This window comes from Ascaphus truei, chromosome 2, assembly GCF_040206685.1.
Source record: "Ascaphus truei isolate aAscTru1 chromosome 2, aAscTru1.hap1, whole genome shotgun sequence".
In the NCBI taxonomy this organism is placed as follows: domain Eukaryota; kingdom Metazoa; phylum Chordata; class Amphibia; order Anura; family Ascaphidae; genus Ascaphus; species Ascaphus truei.
In genome coordinates, this window is record NC_134484.1 from 297855027 (window position 1) to 297875241 (window position 20215).

Below are 20215 nucleotides of genomic sequence, written 5' to 3' on the forward strand. Positions count from 1 at the left end.
ACAGTATATATAAATATACAGTATACTGTAAATATTGCACAGTACAGTATAATGTTAAATAACCCATCCTGTTCTTTTTCCCTTCATACTGTAACAGTATCCTCATTGTGTCTGCGGTACAGTAGTTCATTGAGAGAGGAGAGGTTTTGTGTACATCATTACTGCTGTTTATATACTGTACATTTGACTGCACAAGCAGATTTGACGGAACACAACGCCCCCCCTCCACCTTGGGCACCCTTTTTCCTGGAACGACAAGAAAACAAAAACTTTGTTCAGTTACTGTACTGTACTGTATGTGCGTACTGTATTATGGTAGAACTACTGTACAGTAGGTGGCTGGTGCAGCTTTCTCTGGAAAGAAAAAAATGGAGCAGTTAGTAGGCAGTTACTGTAGTACTGTCAAACTACTGTAGTCTACTGTACTGTATACTGGAACTACTGTATACTCTGACTATTGGGAAAGAAAAAATCTGTACCATACTTACCTGTATCATACTGTACTTACTGTACAATACTACAGCACTGTACTACTTTCCTGATGCTTGCCCATTGCGCGCGATGACAATGGGCAACACAGTGGCAATATGGTCTATATATTTATTGCATCGTTCCACGGTGAGTACATCGTTCCAAAAACTCATTATGGCTTTATACAACTCGTCCTTCTTGGAGGGTTTCGCCACTTTACGGATGTGGTCCTTCAGCTGATGCCAGACCATTTTGATCGGATTGAAGTCTGGCGATCTGTGATTGGAAAGAAAGGACAATTAGTTTAAGAGATACAGTACACAGTAAAAACAGTGGGGAACATAAATGGGACACGGTCTACTGCACTTACTCCGCTGGCGTCTTCACCCAGTTGATGCCGCGCTCAAGGATATGCGCCGTCGACGCGGTGTGCTTGGGATCATTGTCCTGGTAAAAGCGATGACCATTGGGAAAGTCTCGTGTGATGTATCGCACTATCACGGGCACAATGTTGTCTTGGAAGAAATCTTTATTCATGATTCCTATAGCAAGAAAAGAAAAGTGCTCAATAGTACAGTACAGTGCATATGGTAAGGCAACACTAGTCAAGTACAGTGCATTAGGCGGCATTATATTTGAGAAATTGTACCTTCAAAGACAACAATGCATCCCGGTCCACGCCTAGAGATGGCACCCAACACATGCAGCTTCACAGGGTGTTTTGGCCGCGGCTTCAAAGTTATGCGGCCTTTTTTGTGGAACGCAAATCTTGCAAATCTCTCCAGCGACACAGTAGACTCATCAGTGAAGATGCAATCCTGGAAAGTCTCACCGCTGTCGATCCATGCTTGGGCCTGTAGCACTCTTTTGATTTTGTTTGCGTCCCGTATCATGGGGTACGCTCTGTAATGACAATGAATAAAAAATGTTAGCGTCACAGCGCAGTACAGTTTGCAAAACAACACTTTTACTTTACAGTACCTCCTGTACTGTCCAGTACTAACCTCACACGTCCATATTTCCATCCAATTCTGCGTCTCATCTTCTTTATGCTGCTCTCGGATACAGTCAGATTGTGGTTTTCCTGCAGAGTGTTTTTAACCCTTAATGCGCTCCTCTCATCATTCTCCTCACTTATTCTGTCCACCAGAAGAGTAGTCTCCCTACAATGCAAAGAAATTATATTGTGTTATTAATATGCAGCAATATAAAATGTATACTGTATACTGTACATGTAATGTTGTAATATACAGTAAATATAAATATACAAAAAATGTATACTGCTGTACTATAAATATAAATAGACAAAATATACAGTATACAGTACTGTTGTAATATAAATATACTATATAAATATACTGTTGTTATATCATAATAAATACACATCATATACTGTATATTCCGTTGTAAGATGAATTGCAATATACCAAAAGTGTATACAGTACTGCTGCACAAAAAATATAAATTGACCACACATACACTACAATATATACTGTTGTAATATAATAAATATACTATATAAATACGGTATACTGTTGTTATATCATAATAAATACACATCATATACTGTATATTCCGTTGTAAGATGAATTGCAATATACCAAAAGTGTATACTGCTGCACAAAAAATATAAATTGACCACACATACAGTACACTACAGTATATACTGTTGTAATATAAATATACTATATAAATACGGTATACTGTAGATGTACACTACAGTTTTCTATATTTTTTTTGGTTAAGTTTTATAAATACAGTATACTTACGCATTTGTTACCCTTGGTGCCTTTTTGCGGTCTCTGTTTTTTCCTTGTGCATGATAGCACACGGTGCTTGATGGCACAACGAGTCCAGAAGCAGTTAACCAGCGCTGGATATCTGCAATTCGTTTTCCGCTCGTGTACATATCCTTCATTCTCATGCTGAGATCCTTTGAAATCTTCTTAACAGGCATTGCTGCGAGTAGAAAGAAATACAAACACAAGAATGTATATTCGATGTTTAGTCGATGTGTATTCAATGTGCAGTGAATCCACAAAATGGATGGTGTATTTATATGTTAATGACTCACATAACAGACCACCCACTTTCAACACCTGTACCTGGCCGCCATGCATAAAAGGTTGTACACGTTGCATAGCCCACCACTTGCTGATCTTTATCTGAGCCATTGTCCAGATACTGCATTGTGCCTCCCGCTTACATGGAGCATCCCCGGTTCTATGGACGAAAGAACCATCTCACCTCTGCTGTGCCTGCCACACTGAAAAAGAGAAAGGCAGTTACCGTTTCCAAGCCAAAGGCAAAGCGACAGGCTAAGGCCAACAAAGAAAACCTTCTGCTGACCCCAAAGGCTAAGGCTTTTAAAACACGTCAGCCTTATTATGTGAAGAAGAAATACGGTACTGTGCTCGGTACGCAAGACGAATGGCAGCCAACTCACCGAATCCGCAGACCACTTGCTCCCATAAGCTTCGACGACTCTGCTGTAGCTGTCCCGGAAATCTTCAGCCCGGCTTCTCCACCCCCATCTTCTCCGGTTCCATCTGAAGATGCTGCTGCCTCTGAAATCCACGGGTCACTGTCTCCTTTGCTCTTGGACGACTCTGCTTCTCTCCCGGAAATCCAGCGGTCACCTTCTCCATTCCTCTTCGACGACGCTGCAGCTTCTCCTGTACCGGGCATCCCCAGGTCACCTCCTCCACTCTCCATCGATGCCGCTTCTCTCCAGGGAACCCCCATCTCATCCTCCGTTGCACCCATCCCCACAGATCTCCAGATGCCATGCACAAGCAGCTCGTTAGACCGGATCCTGAATGGGCTAACTGTGGATCTCCCCGGGAATTCTATTGTGCTGGCAAAGCTAGATCTGCTTCTGGAGTCGGTGCTACATACACTGGCGACACACTTTATTCGAGCTCGGCTAGTCCCACGAATTCGGGTATACCCGGGTGTATTGAGGTTTGTGACTGTTTTCTGCCCGAGTGCATTGAGTTATTTTCCGGCAGGGATTGAAGCATTTTATTCCCGTTGGCTGCAATACTGCACAGTACATATATATATACTGCATTACAATTCATGAATTTATGCCATCTGGTAGACACACGAAGCATTGCAGCCTATTAAATCCTAATCATTATCATTTAAAAGATCAGCCGCCCATCAGCCAGGCATGAACCCAGGCTGGGAAGGCAAATGCAACGGGGCTTGTCAGAGGTGAGGAGCGGCGCATTCCAGGTATCTGCCAGGTACATACCAGGTATTTGCTCGAATAAAGTGTGTCGGTGCAGTATGGAGCAAAGGATGCTACAAATGGAGCAACGGATGGATCAACGGATGCTACATATGGAGCAACGGATGGATCAACGGATGGACAAGATAGAGGCTGACATAGCGGGCATACATTATTTGCTCGGTGTTAATGCCCCTGTTTCCCCGACGCTGGAGCAGGGGGGTGACATGGATGTGATGCATGGTACCTTCGACCCCCTTCCATCACCAAGCACACCCCCTCCACCAGAAGATGCAGTGTACTATGCTATTGAGGAGGACATGACAACCCCGTCAAGACCACGCCAGGAGACAACCCGGCGACCACTACCGGAGGAAAGCTTCCTCCCAGACACCCTACCATTGCCCGTCGCCTCAAGTACACCCGCTCCCAAAAGACCTCCTACACCCGCTCGCATAGAAACAGTGCCCGACATCTCCCTGTGCGATCTGCCACCGGCGCTGAGGGAGAAGTATAGGATGAGGAGTGCTGGTATACCACACAAGTATGCCTTGATCATATTTAAACACCATGTTCCCTACACATTGTACTGCGAGTGGGTGTTCAAAGTAAATTACGATGGGAATCGCCATAAAAAGGCCCTTCCTGCTAATTTAAGGAAAAAGATTGTGGAAGAAATGCAGCGCTATTATCCTGTTACAGATCCTGTAATGAGAGGCGTTAGAGACTGCATTAATGGCGTTTTGCGCCATGCAAGGCATCGGCCATGGCTGGAAAATGGGGAGGACTTTCAGTGAGACCATACTGTAATATTGTGCTGTACTGTACAGTACATGTTTTACCCTACAGTACCTGCTGTACTTAAACAAAGGATACTGTATGTTGTTGTGTGTTGCACGGTTTTTGTACTGTATTTGTAAATAAAAGTTTTTGGTGGCGAATTCAGCAATAAAAGAACTGGTTAATTTATCTCACACTCAGTACTACTGTACAAACTGCTTTTTGCTGCCAGACTGCAAACCCGCAAGACCAGCAACATTGTAACAAAAGAGCAATGAGCGCGCAATTGGCGTGGGAACTTCTGTTCTAAGGCTCCTAGAAATAATATTCTTTATTTTATTTATAAACTCACATTTATAAACCCCGTCACCCACCCCCGCTACACACAATAAAAAATAATCACAAACAGCATCCCCGCAATAAATAAATAAATAAATACAAATAAATACATTTGAAATACATTTTTATTTATAGTGTAGATGTGCAGGGGGTCTCGGGAGCTGAACCGCACTGGTTTCAGGTCGGGGGACCTCCTGCCCCCCGAGATACAGGCCCCTTTAGGGGGTGCCGGTATCCCTCTGCGTTAAAGGCCCCGATCACGTGACCGCGGCCTGTTAAACCAAGCAGAGCAGAGGGATACCGGCACCCCCTAAAGGGGCCTGTATCTCGGGGAGCAGGGGGTCCCCAGACCTGAAACCAGTGCCCTTCTGCTCCGGAGACCCCCTGCACATCTACACTGTGAATAAAACACACACATCATTAAAGAATCATTCTTTACCTTAGCGTCTATGCGCTATGGCAAAGAAGCAGCATTTCTGTATTTTTAATAATATTGTACAGTGAGCAGGGGGTTCCCTGAGACAGAAATCTAATCTCAGGGGACCCCCTGCTCCTGCACAATATTATTAAAAGTTCAGAAATTATGCTGCATTACCATAGCGTATAGCCGCTAAGGCATAATAACCAATAAATACATTCAATACACTACCCACTACCCATGGCAACCTCCACTGCTGCTGCTGTACAGTACAGTAAAACAGAGAAAAAAATTAACACTTTCAAAGTAATGTCCCCTAACCCCTTAATCACCATAGCGGTTATTAACCGCTACAGTCATGAAGGGGTTAACCCACCCTCACCCACCACTCGGGACGCCTACTGTACATACCCTCCCACTCTAACCCCCCACCCCGTGAGGCCTAACCACCCTCAACCCTCACCCACTAACTACCCACAAGGGAGGCCTACCCACATACCGTTGGGGAACCCCCCCACCCCCCACCCCCAGTCCCCACAATCAAAACAATGCACAGCCCCACAATAAACAGCATTCTATTTATTAAATACATTACCCACCCCCTGTGCCCCCCTATAAATACAAGATTTATTCTTTTACATTCAGGGTCCATAACGCAGCCCCACGCTAGTCCCCGGTGGGCTGGCAGGGCACCTGGACAGACCTACAGTTTACCAGCAGCATTCCACAGGTTCTGGAGGCCTGCTGGTGGATCCTGCCAGCACCATGGCGCCCAGGTGGTCTCCTTGGGTCACCGTGAGCCACAATTGGGTCCCCACGGTAGGCCCAAGGATGTCTGGGAGCCCCTGGTCAAACCCACAGGTGTCTGCGGGGCCTCAGGTGGTTCCCATGGGGGTCTGGGGAACTCATGGGTGCTCACTACGGATCCGCGGTGCCCCCACAGAAGTGGGACCACACATCATCATCCCCGCACCTACGGGTCGGAGGTGCCCCCACAGAAGTGGGACCACACATCATCATGCCCGCAGACTACGGGTCAGAGGTGCCCCCACAGAAGTGGGACCACACATCGTCATGCCCGCATGTGTCACCCGTGGAACCACCAGCCTGCTACCCTTTAGGATACCCGAGGATTCCCCGCGGGTGGTCTCCAGAGGTCCCACGCAAAACCACGGAAGTAACCCTGAATGTAAAAAAAATAAACCTGGCCTATACATTCAATACATACACCCTCCCCCCCAACACCTACAGTACAATAATGTGCAAAATAACTATTATCCAGATATGGATAATAGATTAATTGCCCATTATTAAAAACATTAACTAGCATATACAAATAAATAAAGTACTACTGACCTCATCAATACGAAGTGTCCGTCGCCAGCGCCTTCCTTCTCTTGCCCACACAAAACATAGCCAAAACCAAGCCAATACATTGCAAGTACATTCAGATATCAATTAACCCCTTAAACACCTTATCGGATAATAACCGCAAAGGTAATTAAGGGGTTAAGCCACACAGGCACGATACCCACCCTTCACCCATGAATTTGTACTGTGGCTTCATCATGCAACTATATATATACTGTATATATATATACAGAGAGACAGAGAGAAAGAGAGAGAGAGAGAGAGATATATATACAGTATATATATATATATATATATATATATATATATATATATATATATATATATATATACACACACGTTATATACACACCCATGATAAACCAATATACAGTACAAATAAATGTAGAAGGGTTATCAAAAGAACTGTCCTACAACCAAACACTTCTACATACAGTACATACACACTAAATTAAAATCAATTTCCTTTAATATTCATAACTGATCTCTCAATCTAAATCATCACTAAACCTCTGAAAAGCCATTTAAACAACTTACATTCCAATATAAATGATGCCTCAATATCTATGCACCATATACATTCTGCAAATTAATCAAACGTAAACAAAAATCAATTAGCAATCATTATTTACATCCCTAAACAATTCACACTCAATCACGAACAATGAAACCATTAACAGATTCACGCCTAGAGCAGAACAATTAAGCCTTTGAAAAAATATAAGTACCGACAAAAATACAACCAAGGCTACTGTATCTATCCCTGACCTTCCTCAAACACACAATACAATACCAAGGAATACATCTACTGTATCTAATTTTAAAATACTTTAAACTCACAAAATAATTAAAAACACATCTAATCCAGCTTTTAAAACATCATCATTTCTTACCCTGAATGTATACTGTACAGTATATCTCTCTAGACATATACAGTATACTGTACATACATACATACAGTGGCAAGAAATGATATACCACAAAAAAAAAAAATACAAATGTTAAAAAACCTTTTGAAAAAATTAACAAGTTAAATAAAATACATTTCTTTACTGTAGTTCACTTACCATTACTTGCCCCCACCGATTCCCGTTGCGCAGCTTACTCACGAACCAATCCACGATCAGGAACCCATAAAATAATAAACCATTCAAAATAATAAACATTAATCTAAAAATCCAAATCAATCCACGGGTCTTCTACTTGTAATCCATCTTCATCTGTATTCTTCTTTCTTCTATCTCCTTCCGGGCGGGGCAGGGCGTGGTCTTCTTTCCATCATCGGCCACGCCCTTGTCTTTTTTCTTCTCCGGAGGTCCTTCCTCCGCGGCGTCTGGCTGCAAAATGAGACGACATAGGCTTTTAAAGGCCTATGACGTCACATTTTGCGTTATGGTTCCCACGGTCCTGATTGGGCCGTGAAAACCATGTGTTTTGGCCGACAAAAAAAAAATGATGACGTCACTTAAAGGGAATGAAAGCACAGCCAATCAGAATGGCTTTGCTTCAATTGCCTTTAAGATGACGTCATGAAAAGGCACATGGCCGTGCACACATGGTATGGTAGCCAATCAGAGCGTGGGTACTCCATCCCTACTCTGATTGGCTACCGTACCACGTGACACGTTTTCATGACGTCACATCCTTTCTCCCCCAAGCCCGTGACACATGGTATACCAGAGCCAATCAGAGTAGGGATGGAGTTCCCACGCTCTGATTGGCTACTATACCATGTGAGGGCGGCCATGTGCCTTTTCATGACGTCATCTTAAAGGCAATTGAAGCAAAGCCATTCTGATTGGCTGTGCTTTCATTCCCTTTAAGTGACGTCATCATTTTTTTTTTTATCGGCCAAAACACATGGTTTTCACGGCCCAATCAGGACCGTGGGAACCATGACAAAAAATGTGACGTCATAGGCCTTTAAAAGCCTATGTCGTCTCATTTTGAAGCCAGACGCCGCGGAGGAAGGACCTCCGGGAAAGAAAGAAGACCAGGGCGTGGCCGCAGACGGGGAGAAGACCCCGCCCCGCTGGAAGGAGATAGAAGAAAGAAGAACACAGATGAAGATAAAGATGGATTACAAGTAGAAGACCCGTGGATTGGTTTGGATTTTTAGATTAATGTTTATTATTTTGAATGGTTTATTATTTTATGGGTTCCTGATCGTGGATTGGTTCGTGAGTAAGCCGCGCAACGGGAATCGGTGGCGGCAAGTAATGGTAAGTGAACTACAGTAAAGAAATGTATTTTATTTAACTTGTTAATTTTTTCAAAAGGTTTTTTAACATGTGTATTATTTTTTTTTTGTGGTATATCATTTCTTGCCACTGTATGTATGTATGTATACTGTATATGTCTAGAGAGATATATACATACAGTACAGTACAGGGTAAGAAATTATGTTGTTTTAAAAGCTGGATTAGATGTGTTTTAAATTATTTTGTGTATGCTGCTATGCTTTATTGTGAGTTTAAAGTATTTTAAAATTAGATAGATGTATTCCTTGGTATTGTATTGTGTGTTTGAGGAAGGTCAGGGATAGGCTTGGTTTGTAAAGGTTGTATTTTTGTCGGTACTTATATTTTTTCAAAGGCTTAATTGTTCTGCTCTAGGCGTGAATTTGTTAATGGTTTTATTGTTCGGGATCTAGTGTGAATTGTTTAGGGATGTAAATAATGATTGCTAATTGAGTTTTGTTTACTTGGTTGATTAATTTGCAGAATGTATATGGTGCATAGATATTTAGGCATCATTTATATTGGAATGTAAGTTGTTTAAATGGCTTTTCAGAGGTTTAGTGATGATTTACAGTAGATTGAGAGATCAGTTATGAATATTAAAGGAAATTGATTTTAATTTAGTGTGTATGTATGGAGAAGTGTTTGGTTGTAGGACAGTGCTTTTGATAACCCTTCTACATTTATTTGTACTGTATATTGGTTTATCATGGGTGTGTATATAACGTGTGTGTATATATATATATATATATATATATATATATATATATATATATATATATATATATATATATATATACTGTATATATGTCTCTCTCTCTCTCTTTGTCTCTGTCTCTCTGTATATATATATACAGTATATATATATAGTTGCATGATGAAGCCACAGTACAAATTCATGGGTGAAGGGTGGGTAGCGTGCCTGTGTGGCTTAACCCCTTAATTACCTTTGCGGTTATTATCCGATAAGGTGTTTAAGGGGTTAATTGATATCTGAATGTACTTGCAATGTATTGGCTTGGTATTGGCTATGTCTTGTGTGGGCAAGAGAAGGAAGGATGGCGCTGGCGACGGACACTTCGTATTGATGAGGTCAGTAGTACTTTATTTATTTGTATATGCTAGTTAATGTTTTTAATAATGGGCAATTAATCTATTATCCATACTGTATCTGGATAATAGTTATTTTGCACATTATTGTACTGTAGGTGTTGGGGGGGAGGGTGTATGTATTGAATGTATAGGCCAGGTTTATTTTTTTTACATTCAGGGTTTGATTCCGTGGTTCTGCGTGGGGCCTATGGAGACCACCTCTGGGTATTCTCGGGTATCCCAAGGGTATCAGGCTGGTGGTTCCACGGGTGACACATGCGGGGATGATGATGTGTGGTCCCACTTCTGTGGGGGCACCGCGGACCCGTAGTCTGCGGGGATGACGATGTGTGGTCCCACTTCTGTGGGGGCACCGCCGACCCGTAGGTGCGGGGATGATGATGTGTGGTCCCACTTCTGTGGGGGCACCGCGGACCCGTAGTGAGCACCCATGAGTTCCCCAGACCCCCATGGGAACCACCCGAGGCCCCGCAGACACCTGTGGGTTTGACCAGGGGCTCCCAGACATCCTTGGGCCTACCGTGGGGACCCAATTGTGGCTCACGGTGACCCAAGGAGACCACCTGGGCGCCATGGTGCTGGCAGGATCCACCAGCAGGCCTCCAGAACCTGTGGAATGCTGCTGGTAAACTGTAGGTCTGTCCAGGTGCCCTGCCAGCCCACCGGGGACTAGCGTGGGGCTGCGTTATGGACCCTGAATGTAAAAGAATAAATCTTGTATTTATAGGGGGGCACAGGGGGTGGGTAATGTATTTAATAAATAGAATGCTGTTTATTGTGGGGCTGTGCATTGTTTTGATTGCGGGGACTGGGGGTGGGGGTTGGAATGTTCCCCAACGGTATGTGGGTAGGCCTCCCTTGTGGGTAGTTAGTGGGTGAGGGTTGAGGGTGGTTAGGCCTCACGGGGTGGGGGGTTAGAGTGGGAGGGTATGTACAGTAGGCGTCCCGAGTGGTGGGTGAGGGTGGGTTAACCCCTTCATGACTGTAGCGGTTAATAACCGCTATGGTGATTAAGGGGTTAGGGGACATTACTTTGTATGTTTTAATTTTTGTGTCTGTTTTGCAGAAGTGGAGGGGCCATGGCCAGGATGGGGGGGGGGGGTAACGGTACAGTATGTGGGTAGGGGGTGAGGGTGGTTAGACCTCACAGTATGCACATTGGGTCCCCCCCCCCTCCCCACATTTACATACACTGCACGACACCAATGCAGGGAGGGTTTACCAATGCAGGGAGGGTTTACCAATGCAGGTAAGGCTTTAGGCCTTTATATCTCTCTCCCTTCATTGTAATCTGTTTAACAGAAACATTAGGGGGGAAGGGGCATTAGGCCTTTATATCTCTCTCCCTTCATTGTAATCTGTTTAACAGAAACATTAGGGGGGAAGGGGCTTTAGGCCTTTATATCTCTCTCCCTTCAGTGTAATCTGCTTAACAGAAACATTAGGGGGGAGGGGGCTTTAAACAATGCTGTGTATAATGTATAAGGTTTTTTACAATTAGATAGATGTAATCCTTGGTATTGTAAGGGTTAGCTTTGGTTTTAAATTGTGTTTTCTGGTTGGTACTTACAGTATATATTGATTTTTGTTTACTTGATTGGTTAAAGTGTTTGTTTGGAAGTGTTTGTATTTACTGGTAGAGTAGCTTGCAATTCTATTGTTAACATTCATTTGCAGAATGTACAGTATATGGTGCATAGATTTTATGCTATGCATCATTTACAGTATACAATGTAAATGCAATGAACTGTGTGGATTGGAATGTTATGTTTCATATTGTAAAATCAGTTAGGATTATTAAATGGATTATTATTATTATTGTCTGTACTGTATAGAGAAGCGTTATTTGTAGGACAGTATGATTTTGATAACCATTCTACATGTATTTGTATATTGGTTCATCATCTGTGTGTATATACTGTATACTGTATAATATATATATATATATATATATATATATATACAGTATATATATTTATATATATATGTATACAGTATATATATACACAGTATACAGTATACTGTATATGTACTGTATAGGGATTGTTATTATATATACTGTATATATATATCCAGTATATATACAGTATATACTGTACAGTATATATTTATTTCTCTTCATGTATTTATTTATTTATTTAGATTTATTTATTAATTGTGGGGCTGCTGTGCGTGAATTTTTTTTATTGGGGGTGAGGGGGGTGTTTGGCCCTTGGTGTAAGTTTAGGACTTGCAGCAGCAGCACAATTAATAAATAAATCTAAATAAATAAATAAATGACAATAAATACATTTGAAATACATTTTTATTGATAGTGTAGATGTGCAGGGGGTCTCCGGAGCAGAAGCGCACAGGTTTCAGGTCTGGGGACCCCGTGCCCCCCGAGATACAGGCCCCTTTAGGGGGTGCCGGTATCCCTCTGCTCTGCTTGGTTTACAGGCCGCGATCACGTGATCGGGGTCTTTAAACGCAGAGGGATACCGGCACCCCCTAAAGGGGCCTGTATCTCGGGGGGCACGGGGTCCCCAGACCTAAAACCAACGCGATTCAGCTCCGGAGACCCCCTGCACATGTACACTATCAATAAAAATGTATTTCAAATGTATTTATTGTCATTTATTTATTTATTTATTTAGATTTATTTATTTATTTTTTGGCGGCTGCTGTGTGTGTGTGTATTTTTTTATTGTGGGTAGCGGGAGGGTGGGTGAATGGGGTATTAGCCCCAACGATGGTTGTTTAGGGCTTGCGGGGGGGGGGGGGGGGGGAGCGTGAGGGCTTAACCCCTTCATGACCGTAGCGGTATTAACTGCCACTGTCGTGAAGGGGTTAAGTGCACCCGCAACCCCCCCCCTCCCGCAAGTCCTAAACTCACACCAAGGGCCAAATACCCCCCTCACCCATCCCCACTACACACAATAAAGCGGGCACGGTGGGTTAACCCCTTCATTGCCTTAGCGGCTTTCCGCTATGGTAATGACGCAGCATTTCTGTATTTTTAATAATATTGAGCAGGAACAGGGGGGGTCCCTGAGCATTAATTTCTGGCTCAGGGAAGCCCCTGCTCACTGTACAATATTATTAAAATACAGAAATGATGCTTCTTTACCATAGCGCATAGCCGCTAAGGTAAAGAACGAGTGTTTATTTATACTGTATATTGTATGTGTTTTATTGATACTGTACATGTGCAGAGGGTCTCCAGAGCAGAAGCGCACAGGTTTCAGGTCTGGGGACCCCGTGCCCCCCGAGATACAGGCCCCTTTAGGGGGTGCCGGTATCCCTCTGCTCTGCTTGGTTTACAGGCCGCGATCACGTGATCGGGGCCTTTAAACGCTGAGGGATACCGGCACCCCCTAAAGGGGTCTGTATCTCGGGGGGCACGGGGTCCCCAGACCTAAAACCAACGCGATTCAGCTCCGGAGACCCCCTGCACATGTACACTATCAATAAAAATGTATTTCAAATGATTTTTATTGTGCCGATGTTTGCGCAGAGAGAGAGCAGCGGATCTCTCTCTGCTGCAAACACATCACGCCCCCGCCGCCCATACAGTAGTACAGTATCATTTATGTACTGTATATGCATATACAGTACTGTATGTGTACAGTACTGTATGTTAGGGCTTTTAGGGGTTGTTATACAGTATATATATATAATGTATACAGTGTATATACTGCATTACAATTCATTATAGGGGACGGCTTCACAGAGAACAGCTCGCAAGCTCCACCATGTAGCTCTGGGTAGTTTTGGGGCTATAGTTCTTTCTCCTCCTGTGCAGTAATCCCTGGTAAGGGCAGGTTTGCCAGGAGTATTTATGGGTTTTTCCCACACACATGCTGTACAGTGAGGCAGTGAAGATAGTGTCATCAGGCTCTGTGTCCAATCACAGTGACACAGGGGTGGTGCTTATTGGAACTACTTACTGCACAGCATTTCCTGAATTTAGTCAGTTGTCTCTATGCTTGAGAGAGACTGGTCCACCCTAACTAGACTGCGCAGGGCTCTGCTAGTCTGAAGCCCTCCCTTAGGGGAGTGGAGGGGGATCGTGGCTCTTATCTTGCTAGGAGGTAAGGGAAGAGCTAGGACAGCTTCTAGGGCCCTGACTAGGAGTGCCAGATGGCTGCAAGATGGGCAGTCTGCATGTTGGAGAAATAAAGTATATCCTTGAATCAGAATACTTCTTGCCTGAGCCTGGAATCATTCAGGGAGAAGTTAAAGAGAGAAGTTCTCCTGCAGAGATTCCTACCTACCATTCTGGGGATCTGCTGGAGATGGAGGCGCTGTACCAGTGAATATTACTCAGCTCTACCTCAAAAGCCTATCCTGATATCCCCCATACCAGTGCAGGAGACTCTGGCCCCCTGTTGCCAGCAGGTTTGCACCACCTTAGACACTGTAACCAGACACAGAACCCCAGCAAGCTCTTTTTGGGAACCCCTGAGTCCCGACAATATATATGTGTCAAAATGGAGTACTATTGAGCGTGGCATATGTATACAATAGACGACAGAGAAGCCCAATGCTACATCCAACTTGACAGAAATACACAGTAAAATACTTATATACTGTATTCTCTTGAAATAGGGTCATTTAGTTTAACCCTTTGGCCAAAGCGTTGTAAGCTTGCGAGCCACGACAAGACAGACACCTGTTCGCAAGGCCTAACACTACCAGATAAAATACTAATATACCTCTATTAGGATTAAAATTCTAATTTACGTCTATTAGGAGGGAGAAAGACCACAGTGGGTCTACATCCAGCAGAATGAGGCACTTGCAAACTAGGGAAATGGGGAAGGGTGGGCTTAAAACCTGGGAAGGAGGAGCCACTAACCTCCAACAGCTGAAACAGCTGAGAATGGGTTAACAAAACACAGAACCCCAGCAAGCTCTTTTTGGGAACCCCTGAGCCCCCACAAAATATATATATGTATATGTGTCAAAATGGAGTGCTATTGAGCGTGGCATATATATACAACAGACTACAGAGAAGCCCAATGCTACATCCAACATGACAGAAATACACAGTAAAATACTTATACTACTTGGATGTAGCATTGTGCTTCTCTGTCGTCTGTTGTACACTGTAACCAGTACACCATTTCCCCTAGGATACCCAACATGAGATTGGGTTTGGAACAGGGTTACATTTGGAGGCTCTGCTGAGATCGTGTTTAAGATCAACAGGACATGCTTTCAGCGAAGCAAAGCTGATAGAGACATGTATGCTTCCAGGGCAAGTGTTGAGGAAGGAAGTCTAGGGGTAGTCAGGAGCATGCACACTCGCAAAGCACACCCTAGATGCCCCTTAAGGGTGAGATAGATCTGGAGATAGGGCTATAGCTGTTCTAGTGTCACCTTGAGGCAGATAGTTGTATGATAGCCTGGTTAACTTGGGTCAGGAACTTCTGGTAAGGTCTGCACTATGTGTAGCCAACACTAGGTGATGTTCTATCTAAGTGCTTCAGGGAGACCCCTAAGTGCTTCTAGCCAGTAACCAGACTATTTATCACAGAGTATTGGTCTGCAATAGTTTGCAGTATACTGCATAAGAGAGAGTTTTCTCTAGCCTGAGGTACACTTTAGTTACACCACGGCAGAGGTACATACACTGCAGATACATAGGAGAAGCATGCCCTTACCCCATCTGAAGGGCTGCGCTAACATGGAATACTTTATTTCACCAAGATGGCGACTGCCCAGCTAGGGAGCACCATGCATGAGAGCAGTGAATATAAGATGGCGACTATGCTTGATGTTGCACCGCACAGTGCAGAGAATCCAAAATGGCGGTTCGCGTCAAGCCTGAGTAGTGCACGTGCTGTGTGCAAACGGGCTGCAAGAAAAGTATTTGCAGGAACTTGGCTGGGTCTGGCGTGAAAGTCAGAACCCCGCCCTTGGATGGGAAGTGGCACGAAAGCAGTAGCCGCGCCCACCTGTCCTGTGACTGGCTCAGAAGTCAGAGTCCTGACGTGCAGCCGAGTTACCCTCCTCTAATCACCAGAGGGAGGGGTCACCACGAGAGCCAATCGGAGCACGCTACCCTGAGTAAAGGAGGAGCCAGATGTGAGCTGCTGCATCCTCAGTCACACAGAGCTGGCGAGCAGGAGAGATCGATTTGTCGAGTTCCCATGCTGACCAGAGTGAATACTGCGAGCAATATGGCTAACTTCCATATCAACCCCTATCAGCTTCCAGGAGGCCTCCTGGTAGTAGAGGTAGGGGGCAGAAAAGTCTTCCAGTGCCTGTGTCTCCAGTGCAGACTACCGGGAGAAGAGATCAGCACTACTGCCAGATGTCTGCAGTGCGGAATTCATTATTTGTGGCCTGTGAAGCCATTTCTAGCTGTCGTTGCCCCGCCGGCTGGCTCCCCAGCGATGTTGACTGAGGTGGACAACATTGAGACATCTGCGGTCTCAAGCCCGTGTATATCACCGAGAGACCCGGTTCCAGAATCGGATTCCAGAGCAGACCCGGTGCGGCTGGAGATAAAAACAGAAAAGGTGAATGACCCGGGAGAATGGGGATCACTGTTGATGGTGGTGCCAGAGAAGGACCGTGTCACGGTCTCTGCCTCCAGTAAGAATATGGAGCCACGCTGTCGTTCCCCTGTGGAAATACCCCTGCCAGCTTCGTTGGATGAAGCAGCTCATCGGTGGTAGCAGCTCATCGGTGGTGATGCGCCTACTGGCGGAACACTACAGCAGTGCTGCAACAAAAGAGGAAACACTTACGGGTGACATTGAGCCGTAAAGTGGTGAGATACCACTTTACTCCCGACCGGCGACGATGGAGGAAGCCGTAGAGGAGGCCCAGAGCGAGGCCTACGTCCAGCAGAAAGACGCCGCTGAACTTCCGGTGCAGCGTTCAGTGGAGGAGGAACTTCCGGTGCGGGACCTGGAATTGTACCGAGACGACACGACATCGCGAGATGATGACGTCATTTCCGGTCCCGTTAGCGGAACGGACCGGACCGGAAGTACCCGCCTGTCACATAGATGAGCACCAGTCTGTCACATGAAGAAATGGACAGATATATGAAGGCCGTGCTAGGCTGAGGGGAGGTGAAGGCCGGGTGAGTGATTCACCCAAAACCCCCAACGGTCGCGGCATAACCCGACTCAGAGACTTTTACAGACAGTGACACTTCTCCGCCCCCACTGCCCAGTGCCAAGGCCCCTGCCCCGTTTCCGTTAGGGTCCCGTGCGAGCCATGGGGGGTCTGGGGATTACCGGGGTACATCTGTGGAACGTCCTGTTTCATCCAAGGACTGGGGTGATTGTGTAACCTCTGATGAGGGATCGGGGAGGGAAGTTGTACAGTACTTGAAGCCTCCGGTGATGAACCCCACTGTTTTTAAACGTATGGTTAGGTGGAAAGCCGAACGTTCCTATACACACACATTCCAGTGGAACATCTGGTGCATCTTCATGTGGAGACACCGAAGGGTCAGTGTCTTCGTTGGAGGTAAAGAAGCATAGTACTAAATGGTGGGCTCCCTTATTTGAGGGATAATCAGCGTTCCTGGACCGCACTAGATTTATTTTAACGCGGGAGGACATAGTGGACCATTGGTGGGACTTGGGTATCTATTCAACTGAGGAAACTAAAGATGAGCGCACTAGGAGGTGGGAAGAGATAAAGCGGGTATTGTAATCCCCAAGGGACCCTCAATCCTCTATGAGGAAATAGCTCCGGAGGAACCCTTGTCCTTGGTACTGCCAGGCAAGGCTGGGAACAGACAGCTGACTCGAGTGAGTAGGGCTGAGAGAGCCATAGTTGCCCGATACATGCAGTCTCACGGATTTGAGTATCCATATGTACCGGAACCTATAACGCAGGAGATAGAGGAGCAACGGGAGACCTGGTTAAGGGAAGCGGTTGAGGACTATATAAGCTCCAAAACTAGTCACTCTGCTTTTCGTACAGAGGAAAAGGTTTTCTACCTGATGAGGATATGGAGTATAGGTAGGAATAATTTTAAACACAAGGTGGTGTACCGTCCAGAGAACGGGCCTCCTAAGTCGTACTCGATAACTATCATTGACCATAATGGGAGAGATGTCAAGAAGCCAGATCCTAGGCATTACTACTAATAGTGGGTTCTCCAGTAGGGAGTAATCCTAGTCACTGCAATTTTCTTTAAGAGTGGTGTTATATTTGCCAAAGTAATGTATTGTGTTTTGATGAATAAACTGTTGTATTTTATAAGTTTGTGCAGGTTGTTCATCAGAAGGAAGGCCCAGCAAAATTAGGACTAAGTGGGGGCCATTGGTTTCCACCAGAGGGAGAGAGTAGCCCGGGTAGTTTTGGGGCTATAGTTCTTTCTCCTCCTGTGCAATAATCCCTGGTAAGGGCAGGTTTGCCAGGAGTAATTATGGGTTTTACCCACACACATGCTGTGCAGTGAGGCAGTGAAGATAGTGTCATCAGGCTCTGTGTCCAATCACAATGACACAGGGGTGGTGCTTATTGGAACTACTTACTGCACAGCATTTCCTGAATTTAGTCAGTTGTCTCTACGCTTGAGAGAGACTGGTCCACCCTAACTAGACTGCGCAGGGCTCTGCTAGTCTGAAGCCCTCCCTTAGGGATGTGGAGGGGGATCGTGCCTCTTATCTCACTAGGAGATAAGGGAAGAGCTAGGACAGCTTCTAGGGCCCTGACTAGGAGTGATTGTCCAGGGACTTCCTTCAGGTGACCCCCTACCGATGTATGGCTTAGTGACCTGGCTGCAAGATGGGCAGTCTGCCTGTTGGAGAAATAAAGTATATCCTTGAACCAGAATACTTCTTGCCTGAGCCTGGAATCATTCAGGGAGAGGTTAAAGAGAGAAGTTCTCCTGCAGAGATTCCTCCCTACCATTCTGGGGATCTGTTGGAGATGGAGGCACTGTACCAGTGAGTATTACTCAGCTCTACCTCAAAAGCCTGTCCTGATATCCCCCATACCAACGCGGGAGACTCAGGGCCCCCTGTTGCCAGCAGGTTTGCGCCACTTTAGACATAAACCAGTACACCATTTCCCCTAGGGCAGGGGTCTCCAAACCGTCCTCAAGAGCCGCACACAGGCCAGCTTTTATGGATATCCCTGTTTCAGCACAGGTGGCTCAATCAGTGGCCCAGTCAAGCACCTGTGCTGAAACAGGGATATCCATAAAAGCTGGCATGTGTGCGGCTCTTAAGGACAGGTTTGGGGACCCCTGCCCTAGGGTACCTGACAGTTCTACAGAGTACGGCGCAATTGCTCGAGGGACCTGGACTTTAAACATCAAGGTAATTTCTTGATGGATAAATTCCAGGAGAAAGGCTATAATATGCAAATAGTTGAACAAGCATTTAAGGATGCTGAAACATCAGATCGGGTTGACCTACTGATGAATTCCAAGACAAAAACTATGTCGAGAAAAAATGCGAAAACAAGTTATCAGTCCACTCCCACATTTATTACTCAGTGCAATCATTCAGCTTACAGTATAAAAAATGTGTTTAAGAAACATTGGGGAATTATTCGAAGTGATCCGATTATTGGGCCTCTGATGCCTGTTCATGTACCCATAATTTAAAAAAAAGCAAGATCTCTAAAGACCATCATTGCCCCCAGTAGGCTGAAGGATTCTACTACCAACTTTTGTAATGAAAACAGAAATAAAAATACCAAAATGAGAGATAAGGGCAATTTTTCATGTGATAGGAATGGTTGCATTACCTGTAGACACATAAATAAAAAAGATACATTTACATCATTTTCAAATGGTATAACTTATAAGGTTAATGATTACATCGATTGCCTAAGTACATTTGTGATATATCTTATATCATGTGAATGTGGTCTCCAATATATTGGTAGAACATCAAGAACTTTAGGCACATGGTTCCTAGAACATAGGAGAAATGTCATACTTGGGTTTACCATGCACAGTTTATCACGACACTACATTAGTAAACATAATAAAAATCCATGTAGTTTGTCAGTTATGGGTATTGAATCTATTCCTTCTACTATATTGGGAGGTGATAGATTTAAGAAATGATGTACGCGTGAGACATATTGGATGTATGTACTAGGTACATTACATCCGTGTGGATTGAATGATCATATTGATGTTAGCACTGTTGTTTAGTGTTATGGTACCAACATGTTTTGAGGTACGTCTCTGAGGTCTGGTTTGGATGGGTTTTCCTGTCCCCTCATTGATAGTTGTCTCATCTCAGTTTGGTTGGTTTTACTATAGATGCTCCT